Raw genomic sequence first — 11331 nt, 5'->3', positions numbered from 1 at the left:
GACCCTGGAGATGATTTCAGGTATCAAAAAAGAAAAAGTAAATGAACAGAAACAAGAGATTCCAAAGGGTGACAATAATGAACAAATGGCCCCAGTTATATATTTAGGGTCCACCATAACCAAAAACCCAACACAAGTAGACCCATTTTATCTCACTTTGGTGGTAAACAATAAGAAAGTGAAGAATTGTATGATCGACTCAGGAGCAGCCATAAATGTTATGCCTGTTGGATTGATGAAAGAGCTTGGAATGGAAGCTGATACTACCTTTGGGAAGTGTTATGCCATGGACAATAGGTCGGTTCCAGTGGTTGGCATCATGAAGGATGTAGAATTCAAATTGGCAGCTTGTCCAGAAGCATCATACAAAATAGATATTACAGTGGTGGATGTCCCTCCAAACTATTGGATGTTGCTATCTAGGCAGTGGTCAAACATGATTGGTGGGTATGTGCAGTTAGATTTATCATATGCTACGATTCCAATCAATGGACATGAGGTAAAAATTGATAGGGAACCTCGGTCCACATATATCATAGAAGACATGGAAGAATCAGCAAATCAAATATGCTTTTTGCAAACTGATATGGACAATTTCCAAGTGCAGTTGACAAAACCTAAGGTTGATGAATGGATCCCCATTGAATCATGTATAGCTAGAAAAGATGATCAAGTGTGGAAAGTATTCTTTGATGGATCTTGTAGCAAGGAAGGGAGTGGGGCTGGAATCCTATTTATTTCACCCATAGGGGAAACCTACAAATATTCTTTCAAGTTGTTATTTGAGTGCACAAATAACATTGCAGAGTATGAAGCCTTGCTCACTGGTCTTAATATAGCAGTTAAACATGGAATTAGATTACTCAGTGTGTTTGGTGACTCAGAGTTAATAGTCTCACAGGTAAAGGAGAAGTATTCTTCAAAGCACTTAAGATTGAAATAGTATAGAAATGCTGTCTGGGATACTATAGAACTTTTTGATGCTTTTCAAATAAACTGGATAGACAGATCAAAGAACATTATGGCAGACTTTTTGGCCAGTATTGCATTGAAGGATAATGATATAACACTAACTGGGATTTCTGAAGCAGAGATGAAAGTAAGACCATCTGTTCCTAACAACTTATATAATTGGCAAGTGTTTCAAGATGATGCAGACCTGCTGAAATTCTTACAGTGTGTTGATCACTATCAGATTCAGGCTATAAATTTCAATGACTTTGTGGAAAAGACTGAAGGTAAAGAAACTTTATTTGGACATGAAATCATACAATTGAAGTCAAACAAATTACCAAGAGGCCTAGTAGCATTAGAAAGGGCTTTCAATACTCAGGATGTGATTGAGACTAAAGGATCAACTGTTAAAGAAAGTGATGTGGAACAAGTCAATTTAGGAAATGAAGAAACTCCCATAAATGTTTTTATTGGGAAAAGGTTAACTTCTGCCATGAGGCAACAATTGACAACATTGCTAAAGAGGTATAAACACGTGTTCGCATGGTCTTATGAAGATCTCAAAGCTTATAGAGAAGATCTTTTTCAGCATGAGATACCACTTAAGCCAGAAGCTAAACCATTCAGACAAAAGTAGAGACCTATTAATCCAACACTATTACCAAAAATGAGGGAAGAGATCATAAAAATGAAAGATGCAGGAATTATTGAACCCTGCAGATATTCCACATGGGTCTCTAACTTGGTGTCGGTTAGAAAGAAGAATGGGGATATTAGATTGTGTGTGGATTTTAGAAACTTAAACATATCATCTCTAAAAGACAATTATCCATTGCCAAATATGGATAACATGTTGCAGAAGGTGACAGGGTGTGAGTTATTGTCTATGATGGATGGGTTTTTAGGTTACAATCAGGTGAAAGTTAAAGAAACTGAAAAATATAAGACAACTTTTACAACTCCATGGGGCACTTATGTCTATGCACGAATGCCATTCGGATTGACTAATGCTGGTGCTACATTTCAGAGGGCAATGGATGTGGCTTTTGCAGAATTGATTGATATAATCATGGTAGTATACCAAGATGACTTAAATGCATATTCAAAGAAAGCCAAGGATCATTGTGAGCACCTTGAAAAGATATTCAAGAAAGCCTTAGAGTATGGGATTTCCTTGAATCCTAAAAAATGCCACTTTGGTGTAGAAGAAGGAAAGTTACTTGGACACATAGTATCCAAGGAAGGGGTAAGAATTGACCCTGAAAGGGTGGCAGCTATCAATGAGATTCCCATTCCCCGAACCATCAAGGCCATCCAATCATTCTTGGGACAAATAAATTTTGTAAGAAGGTTTATTTTAAATTTTGCAGACATAATAAAACCTATAATAAGGATGTTAAAGAAAGGAGCCCAAATAGATTGGACTGAGGAAGCAATCGATTCCTTTATAGCAATCAAGAGAGAAATTTCAGAAGCACCAGTACTGATCTCTCCAGATTTTAGCAAGCCTTTTATAATATTCTCATTCGCCTCATGTCACACAATAGCAGCAGTGTTGCTACAGAAGAATCAGGAAGGCTATGAGCAGCCCATTGCATATTTTAGCAAGTCTTTGAGCCCCTCAGAAATAAAATATGAGTTGAATGAAAAGCAAGCCTATGCCTTGGTCAAATCAGTAAAACAATTTAGACCATACTTAGTAGGGGCTGAAGTTATAGCATATGTTCCTAATGCAGCAGTGAAAGATATCTTTAGACAAACTGAGGTCACGGGCAGAAGATGTAAATGGATCAACCAAATACAAGAGTTCAACATTGAACTCAAAATTTCACAAGTTATCAAAGGTCAAGGATTGGCCAAACTCATGACAAGAACTGAGATTGAGGAGTCTTGTGTAAATCAAGTAGGGTTGGAAGAAGCCAGCTTCAGTATTGAGAATACAACATGGTATACTGATATCATGTATTACCTTAAGCACTTGAAATGTCCAGATGGTATGACTGATAATCAGAGAAGAACCTTAAAGCTGAAATCTGCAAAATATGTGATTGTCAATGGGGACTTGTATTGGAAAAATAGAGATGGGATATTATTATTATGTCTAGATGACTACCAAGCAAAGAAAGTTCTTCAAGAAATGCATGATGGGGTTTGTGGGGGTCATTTTTCGGCTAGGACTACTGCACACAAGATATTGAGAGCTGGATACTTTTGGCCATGTGTTTTCAATGACTCTTATAGATATGTCAGAAAGTGTGAAGCTTGTCAAAAAATTTCAGGCAAAATGAAATATCAAGGGTCACTCCCATTAAGACCAATGCTAGCTGAAGAACCATTTCAGCAATGGGGAATAGATTTCATAGGAGAGATATCAGAAAGATCCAGCGGAGGACACAGGTGGATATTGGTCGCTATAGACTATTTTACCAAGTGGGTAGAGGCAATACCCACTAGACATGCCACTAGTAAAATAGTAATAAAATTCATAATGGAGAACATTATCACTAGATTCGGTGTTCCTGCAAGGATCATCTCAGACAATGGTATGTCCTTGAGGTCTGAGGAATTCAACACTTTTTGTGAAGAATATGGCATCAAAATATCTCATTCTTCTCCTTACCACCCTCAAGGAAATGGGCAAGTTGAATCAAGCAACAAAAATATCCTAAAGATCATTAAAAAGATGCTAGGACACAACAAGAAGGCATGGGAATCAAAGTTGAGTTTTGCATTATGGGCAGATAGAATAACAGTGAAGAAATCTACGGGAAAGTCTCCATTTGAATTGGTTTATGGCAAAAGAGCCAGATTGCCTTTGGACAATCTCTTGCCTATACACAGATTCATGACTCAAGAAGGGATAGATGTTGAAGACCCCTCACTAGAGAGGATGATGCAGTTAGTAGAGCTTGATGAAGTTAGAGCAGAGGCTCAGAAGCAGAATATGAAAATCCAAAATCAGATGAAGAGATTGTATGACAAGAGGACAACAGATAGGAAATTTTATGTGGGTGATTGGGTCTTAATGTGGAATGCAAGGAGTCAAGACAAAGGCAAGCATGGCAAATTTGAGGCCTTGTGGATCGGACCATATGTGATTATGGATAAAAAAGGAGAAGATTCTTACCTTCTCCAAAGTGCAACAGGTGAAGTCCAAGAATTTCCAGTACATGGACAATTCTTGAAAAACTTCTTTTCTTGATATATTATGTTATATGTACAGTAGATTTGGATCCACTTCCATTGTAAATACCATATTTTGTCAAAATGTATCCTTGCTAACCAGAGATTCTGAATTCTTGAAGACATACACAATATGCCTCCATCCTCAGTCAGAGCCACTGTTGAACAATATATTTGAGTTTAAAAAAATCTTCCCAAAGGCGCGAAAGCTAAAAGATCATCGGCCAAAATATCATGTCGAGCATCTCAGGATGAGTTTCACCGAAAGAATAGTTTCATCGAAATAAAACACGAAGTGTAAAATACTAAGTTAAGATGTCTTCGGCAGACTATCTCTTTCGGTAAATGAAGGAAGCCGCTCATCGATATCCCAGTTTCATCGAAAAGTGAAACGCCAACAAAAGGTGAAGTCGAGGAAATGAAATCGCCGAGGAATCTTAAAAAGCATTCATCGAAAAGCAAATCTTATCGATAACAATATGTCGATAAAAGTAGAAGGATTTCATCGATAAAAGAAGGACATCGATGAAAAGAAGATTTCAAAGGGCTTGCGTGAACTTTCACCGAAGTATAAAACTCATTGAAATATGATTTCGATGAGACTCACGAATAACTCATCGAAAAAGACTTCATCGAGGAGAGGATGATTTCGAGGAGACTAGAAGATGGTTTTTCGACAAGGACCATTCACCGATGAGTTGATATCGAGGAAATGAACTTTCGATGAAAGATTAAAGCATTCAACCGAAGACAAGGGTTCATCGAAATCTCGATTCGCAATCTTTTTCAGCTGAACAGTACTTCCCGCGAAGGAATTAAAAGCTCAAGTTGAGGATGTCACATCTGCAATTAAGTTTGAACATTTGAGTAGCTGTTATAAACATAGAGACATTAACAAGTTGCCCACATAGTTACAGCTGAATTGATCGAATTTTCATAAGAACCAGACTTTGGTGTAGAAGACGGAAAGTTACAAGGAGTTAGCTGAAGTTCGTAAATAACAGTCAGAAGAGCTCGACAATTCTCCAAGTAAGTGTGATATCTCACATTGATTGAAATTATGGAACCATCTTCTTCTTCTAAAAAGAGTAGGAAAGGAAAGGAATTGAACCCTGAAGAGAAACCCAAATGACAGAAAAAGGGAGGGTAGAGCTTTAGCTCAGGATCTGTTAGACCAGTGCCTGACATCCAGTGTAAGGTCCAAAAAAATCAAAAGTGAAGAGGAAGGGTTGGCAGATAGATTTGAACATTCAGGAGACATATGGACTAAAATCAGAGGACATGAGTTGTTCTTATTTGGTTACAAGAGAAGGTATGCTCCTGAGCCCGTGAGTAACCTGTGGAAGAAAAATTTGGGGAAATTGGCAGTTCCGAATGTATTTGTGGATGTTGAATTAATGAAAGCCTTAGTAGATTGTTATGATCCAAAAACCAGGACCATATGTGACTACCGAAGGAATCCTATGGTGGTAATTAACAAACAGACCATTGATATGGTGTTTGATCTAGACTGGGATGTAGAAGAGAAAATTGACATACAGAAGCTGTCGCAAGAGTTCTTCAATTTAGAGGACATCTATAGGAAATGGAGACTACCCATTCACCGGCCAAAAGTGGGAAAGTCCTTAGTTCCTTTCAGTAAAGATGACAAGGTGCCTTTTGATGTCAACCAATTCCACCCGTATTTCAAGTATACATACTATGCTGCAGCCCAAGTATTAGGCTTAGAAGCTCATCCTCTCATGGATATTGGGGTTATGGTTCTCTGTGCTGATCTACAGTCAAAAGACCCTAGGCCGTTTGACTATGCCACTTATGTTGCAGAAGCCCTAAATCATGGGTTGGAAAAGTTAAAAGGAGATCTTGTAAATGTTCATTTCTCATTGTATTCCTTATTAATGCACATTATTCTTTATTGTGGACAAGAAGTCAATTTCTGGTCAGATGATTTTAGCATCAGAGCTTATGATAAAAATGGTTTGAAGAAGCCAGTCCAGTTGTGGGTGTCTGCATGGGATCAAAGATTTATGAACAACCAATATTGGCACTTTCAGGAATATTTTGTAAAACCACTCAGTGCGGCCTTCGGACAACATAGAAATTATGCTTTGTCCCCTGAAATGAAAAGATTCCTTATGCCAAAAGACTTCTCTCCAGAGTCTTAGATTGATCACAACTGGGGTGATTGGTATTGCCACCCTAATCATACAGAAATCAGGGTTTTCGGGTATGAAGGAAAGCCATACATGCTTCCAATTACAGTGCCAAACAAGGTGGCTAGCCTAGAGATTGTAAGACAATTGTCTGCTGTCAGTGCCAAACATCTCACAGATTTTGGTAAACAATCTATTGTGCCAGGGTTATTGGTGTTTTCTGATTTCATTGCTAAAAGTTCTAAAAGTTATCATTTACTTCAAAATAAATTAGATTATTATGGCATGACTCTGGGTGATCCTAGAGAGAACTTTGATCCTGAGGGATATATAAGAGCTGCCAGGGCATCACAGAAACTAAAAGCCGGAATACATGTGGCTCAAATGCCAGACGATTTAATCAGGAACCTTGAAAGGGAAGAGGCCAAGGTTTTGAGAGAAAGAAGTGAGATGACTTGGGAAGCCTTCAAGTGGAAGAGAGCAAGAGGGATGGTGGATGGAGATCTACTTGGAACCTCCAAGATCCTTTGGAGATAGCAAAAAAACTACTTCAACATGAGGTAGAGATTATGAATAGAGTACCCCCACAATTCCTCCATTTTGTCAACACTGAAAAGGATAGTAAACCATTGGCTCACATGTCACCGAAATCAGCTGCTAGTAGCATCCCTGCTAACTCCCCTAGAGAGGATTATCCCCCTGGTTTTGAAGCAGAGGTAGATGTGGACACTGGTGAATTTAATATTCGAGATATAGTTGATATAAGGATGATAGAACATGAAGACTTTGTTGCGGATGACGGATTCACTTCTTCAAGAGAATTCCTTTCATTCTTATACCAGTATAAAGGGGCTCATGTGAAACGAAGTATGACTGGAAGATCAGAAGAAGAAGAGATGAGAAGGCTACAAGATGAGATAGATGCTCTCATGAAAGATATGACCCCTAAGAAGGGGAGGAAAATATTAAAGGAGGCTGGAGTTATCATATTTTTAGGTTGGGATATAATTTCAGCACTTCTGTTTGATGGATTCTTAAAGAAGCAAGACACAAATCAACAAGTATTGCCTCAAGAAGTAGATAAATTGTTCATGGGCTCGGGGTATGATCCTGATCAAAAAGCTCTCCTACAATGGGCACTATATCCGAGAGGAAAAAGACCAATTACTGTAGATGTTGAAGAAACCTTTGGACACCTTATGGTCCATCAAGTAGGAAAGACTGACCCTAGGGTCACTGCAAAATTAAACTTGGATGTAGCCAAATTAAATTTGGATCAGACAGAGTTTTTGGTCAGGGAAAACATTACCTATAAGGGTTTATATGAAAGGACTAAAGAGGAGAATCAGAGGCTACAAATAAGGATATTGCAATTTGAGATAGGGACTCCTTTAAATGAATATGCTGCATATCCCACAGGACAAAGGTTGGATGATGTCTTTGATGTTCTATATTGGAAATATCAAGCAGAGAAGGCTGCCAAATAGGTGAGCAATATTCAACAGAAGATGGATAAAATGGTTAATGATATCATTGAACACAGGTTCAATACCATGCTCATCCATGTTGAACATTATTGGAGGGTGTACACTGGGACCATAAAGGCATTAAGAGAGCATGAAAGGTTAAAAACATGATTGCATGAAGTGATAAACAGTGTTGATGTGATGACGCTAGAGGAGAAAATAGAAGGGACTTCGTATATGGAAAATCATGTTAAATTCGAAGATGTGCTAAAAGGAGATCTTAAAGAATTAGATGTTGGGAACCCTATTGGAATGCCCTCGATTTATAAAGAAGGAGAATTAATGTCTATGGATGAATGGCGGAATGAACTTCTGAGTGTCAGGGATCGGGCTCTGTCAAGATTGGATCAAAGCAAAGACATGGCTCCTACCGTCAACCAGATGATATTCGAATACCTTTCACAGGGAGAAGAATTAAAGAAACAGAGCATCAAGATCAAGACTTTTAAAGAAGATGATTACATTCATCATTTAGGGATGCTTAATCTCTTTTTACTTAAGTTTTTTAAGAGTGTTCAAATTGACAGTTAGTATTTCGAAAAGACATGTCTTTTCATAAATAGCCTTTGCTCTCATATATATATGAGAAAGGTTTCTTGTAATAAAGGACATGACATGATAGCAAGAATACAGTGGTATATGATAGCTTGTAAGTTTCCTGTTACACAAATTTTGGCGGATACTTAATATAATCAGTTGTCTTTTCTTTGCACATGTGCTATGGATTATTTCATTCGTTGTTGGCAATTGCTTGTGATATTATCTAAAGAAGATAAGGTTATTCATATTCTTTGAGTGAAATCTATGTTGTATGTTATAAGGTTGAAATAAAAGTTCTGCTTGTGAATTATAATTGTTCTTTGCAGTGCTTACTTGGATGGTCCCTTAAAGGTAGGGTTAAATTCATTCAAGCAACTTATGATATAGGCATTCAATTGATCTCATAAGAAATAGTAACTGACATATCCATAAAAGGGGTGGGTTTAAAAACTGTCTCACAAGCTCACACAATAAGTCCTAAGGCAATATAAAGACTCTGTAGCCCAGACAGAAAAGAAGGCACTGGCCATTTGTAAATTACAACTTATCAGCATATTCATCATATTTTATTTTACAATAGGAGTAATTGAGTAGGAAGCATAGAGTAAGTTGGCAATAGTATATACATATAAATTTCTAAGCACATAGATCAAATAGCTTCCACAACAACAATCTTGAACTCATCTACTATATCTCCATCCAAGGAACTTATGCCATTCTATGATAGGAGGAAGCCAGATCAAGATACTTAATCTGCAATAAAAAGCACTAGTCTTTGAAAACAACTAGTGAATAGGTATACCTACCTAGGTCCTGCAGAGCCTAAAGTGAGAGAGTCAGTAACCAAATAGGTTCACTCTATAAGTTGGCCAAGTCAATTGGAGGGTTTGATCATATGAGTTGGCATTTCCTTATAACCTATCCAATCTGTTGATTTGAGACCCAACACATACGAAAAACACAACAACACAATGATTTATGTGGGGAACACCCTTTCGGGAGAAAAACCCCACACTCCAAAAGTAGCTCAATATATTATTTAACAATCAATAACATTTTACAATATACTTGTAGAGCAAGCTCTTTGTAGGAGTACAACTAATCAAAGACTCAGAGGTAACTCTATAACCATAAGACTCTTACACACAACCTCTATCTTACACACCTCATATATAGGAGATACAATACAAAAACCGTCAAACGGTATTACGAAATCATGGGCTAAAACCACCCAATAAAGTAGATCCAACCTTATCTCCATTATAGATGGCCTATAATGTGTCAAAATACACATCAACAAGTGTTCCTCCCTTTTATAGCTCATTTGTGTCCGATACAATTTTATATTTCCTATTACAGGAGTCCAAACTTCCAGAGGCCATAACTTGTGAACTGGGTGTCCGATTGACAAACTGTTTGATGTGCTAGAAAGCTCATGAAGTGTTCTATCACCTTGTAACCCTCTATGCTAGTTATGACCACTTTTCAAGGCAATTTGAAGGGTCTAAAGTACTCAAAATTAAATTTAAACCTTTCATCACATGCTTCAAAAGCGGAAACCTTAATATCTTCAAAACAAGCTGTGATTTTGCAAGAAAAATTTACTGACATGCTTATCTAGCTAATCCAAAGCTTTGGGGAGAATTTTGCACCATTTCATGCTCAAACAAAAAAATACTATAAATAGTAACCTCATGTAAATGCAAGGTTGAGACACCATTTTCCCAACATTCTCCCATTTGTCGAACACCTTGCAAGATCAAAGGGAGTATCAACACAATAAATTAATTGATAGGGGCCATGATGCCCATAGACTCTGAACACCATCTGAACTTCTTTATGCTCACAACCTTAGTTAAATAATCTACAACATTCATCAAAGTCTCCACCTCAACTAGCTTCACCCAGCCATCTTCGATCATATCTCTAACAAAATGATACTAAACATCAATTTGTTTGCTCTGGGCATGAAATGTTGAGTTCTTAGCTAGACGGATCACACTCTAAAGGATCACACTCTGACTGTCACAATAAATTGTCACTGCACCTTGTTTTATTCCAATATCTGAACACAATCTCTTAAGCCAAATGGATTATTTACAAGAATTAGTGGCTACCATATACTATGCTTCTGTAGTGGACAAAGCAACCACAACTTGTCACTTACTCATCCAACTAATTGCACCACTAAATAAACTAAACACATAAGCACTGGTGGATCTTCTGCTATCAATATCACCTGCCCAGTTTGAATCCACATAACCATGAATATAAAGGGAAATCATGTCTCCAACCAAATTACCATGATAACACAAAGAATACTTTGAGGTACCCTTCAAATATCTGAAGACTCTTTTGACTACATCCTAATGTACTCTACCAGGATTATACATATATTTGGAAAGAACTCCCACTGCTTGGGCAATGTCTGGTCTAGTACAGACCATAACATACATCAAACTTCCAACTACACTCTATTAAGGCACTCTTCTCATGTCTTTCATCTTTGATGTAGATGTAGGACAATCTAAAATAGATAGTTTAGTTCCAATTGTAAAGGGAAGACACAATGGTCTACAATCCTGCATGTTGAACCTCTGTAAAATTGAATTCACATACTTACTCTGGCCTAGCTAAAGCTTTCTATTTACTCTATCTCTTCTAATTTCCATCCCAAGAATGTGTTTCGTTGCACCAAGATCTTTAATTTCAAATTTAGCAGCAAGCTAAGAATTTGGTTCTAAAATCATACATTTCCCTTTACCAATGAATAACATATCATCAACATATACTTTACAATGTATAGGAAATGATCACCATCAGATTTATAATAAACATAGTGATCTGATTTAGAACTTTCAAATCCCAAACTCAACACATATGTATCAAATTTCTAGTACCACATCCTAGGACTCTATTTGAGGCCATACAAATATTTCTTCAATTTAAAGACCAAATTACTTTTACCTTTCACC

Source organism: Cryptomeria japonica, chromosome 10 (genome assembly GCF_030272615.1).
Source record: "Cryptomeria japonica chromosome 10, Sugi_1.0, whole genome shotgun sequence".
Taxonomy (NCBI): domain Eukaryota; kingdom Viridiplantae; phylum Streptophyta; class Pinopsida; order Cupressales; family Cupressaceae; genus Cryptomeria; species Cryptomeria japonica.
The sequence above is the reverse complement of the archived record's forward strand: the minus strand, read 5'-3'. Positions refer to the sequence as shown.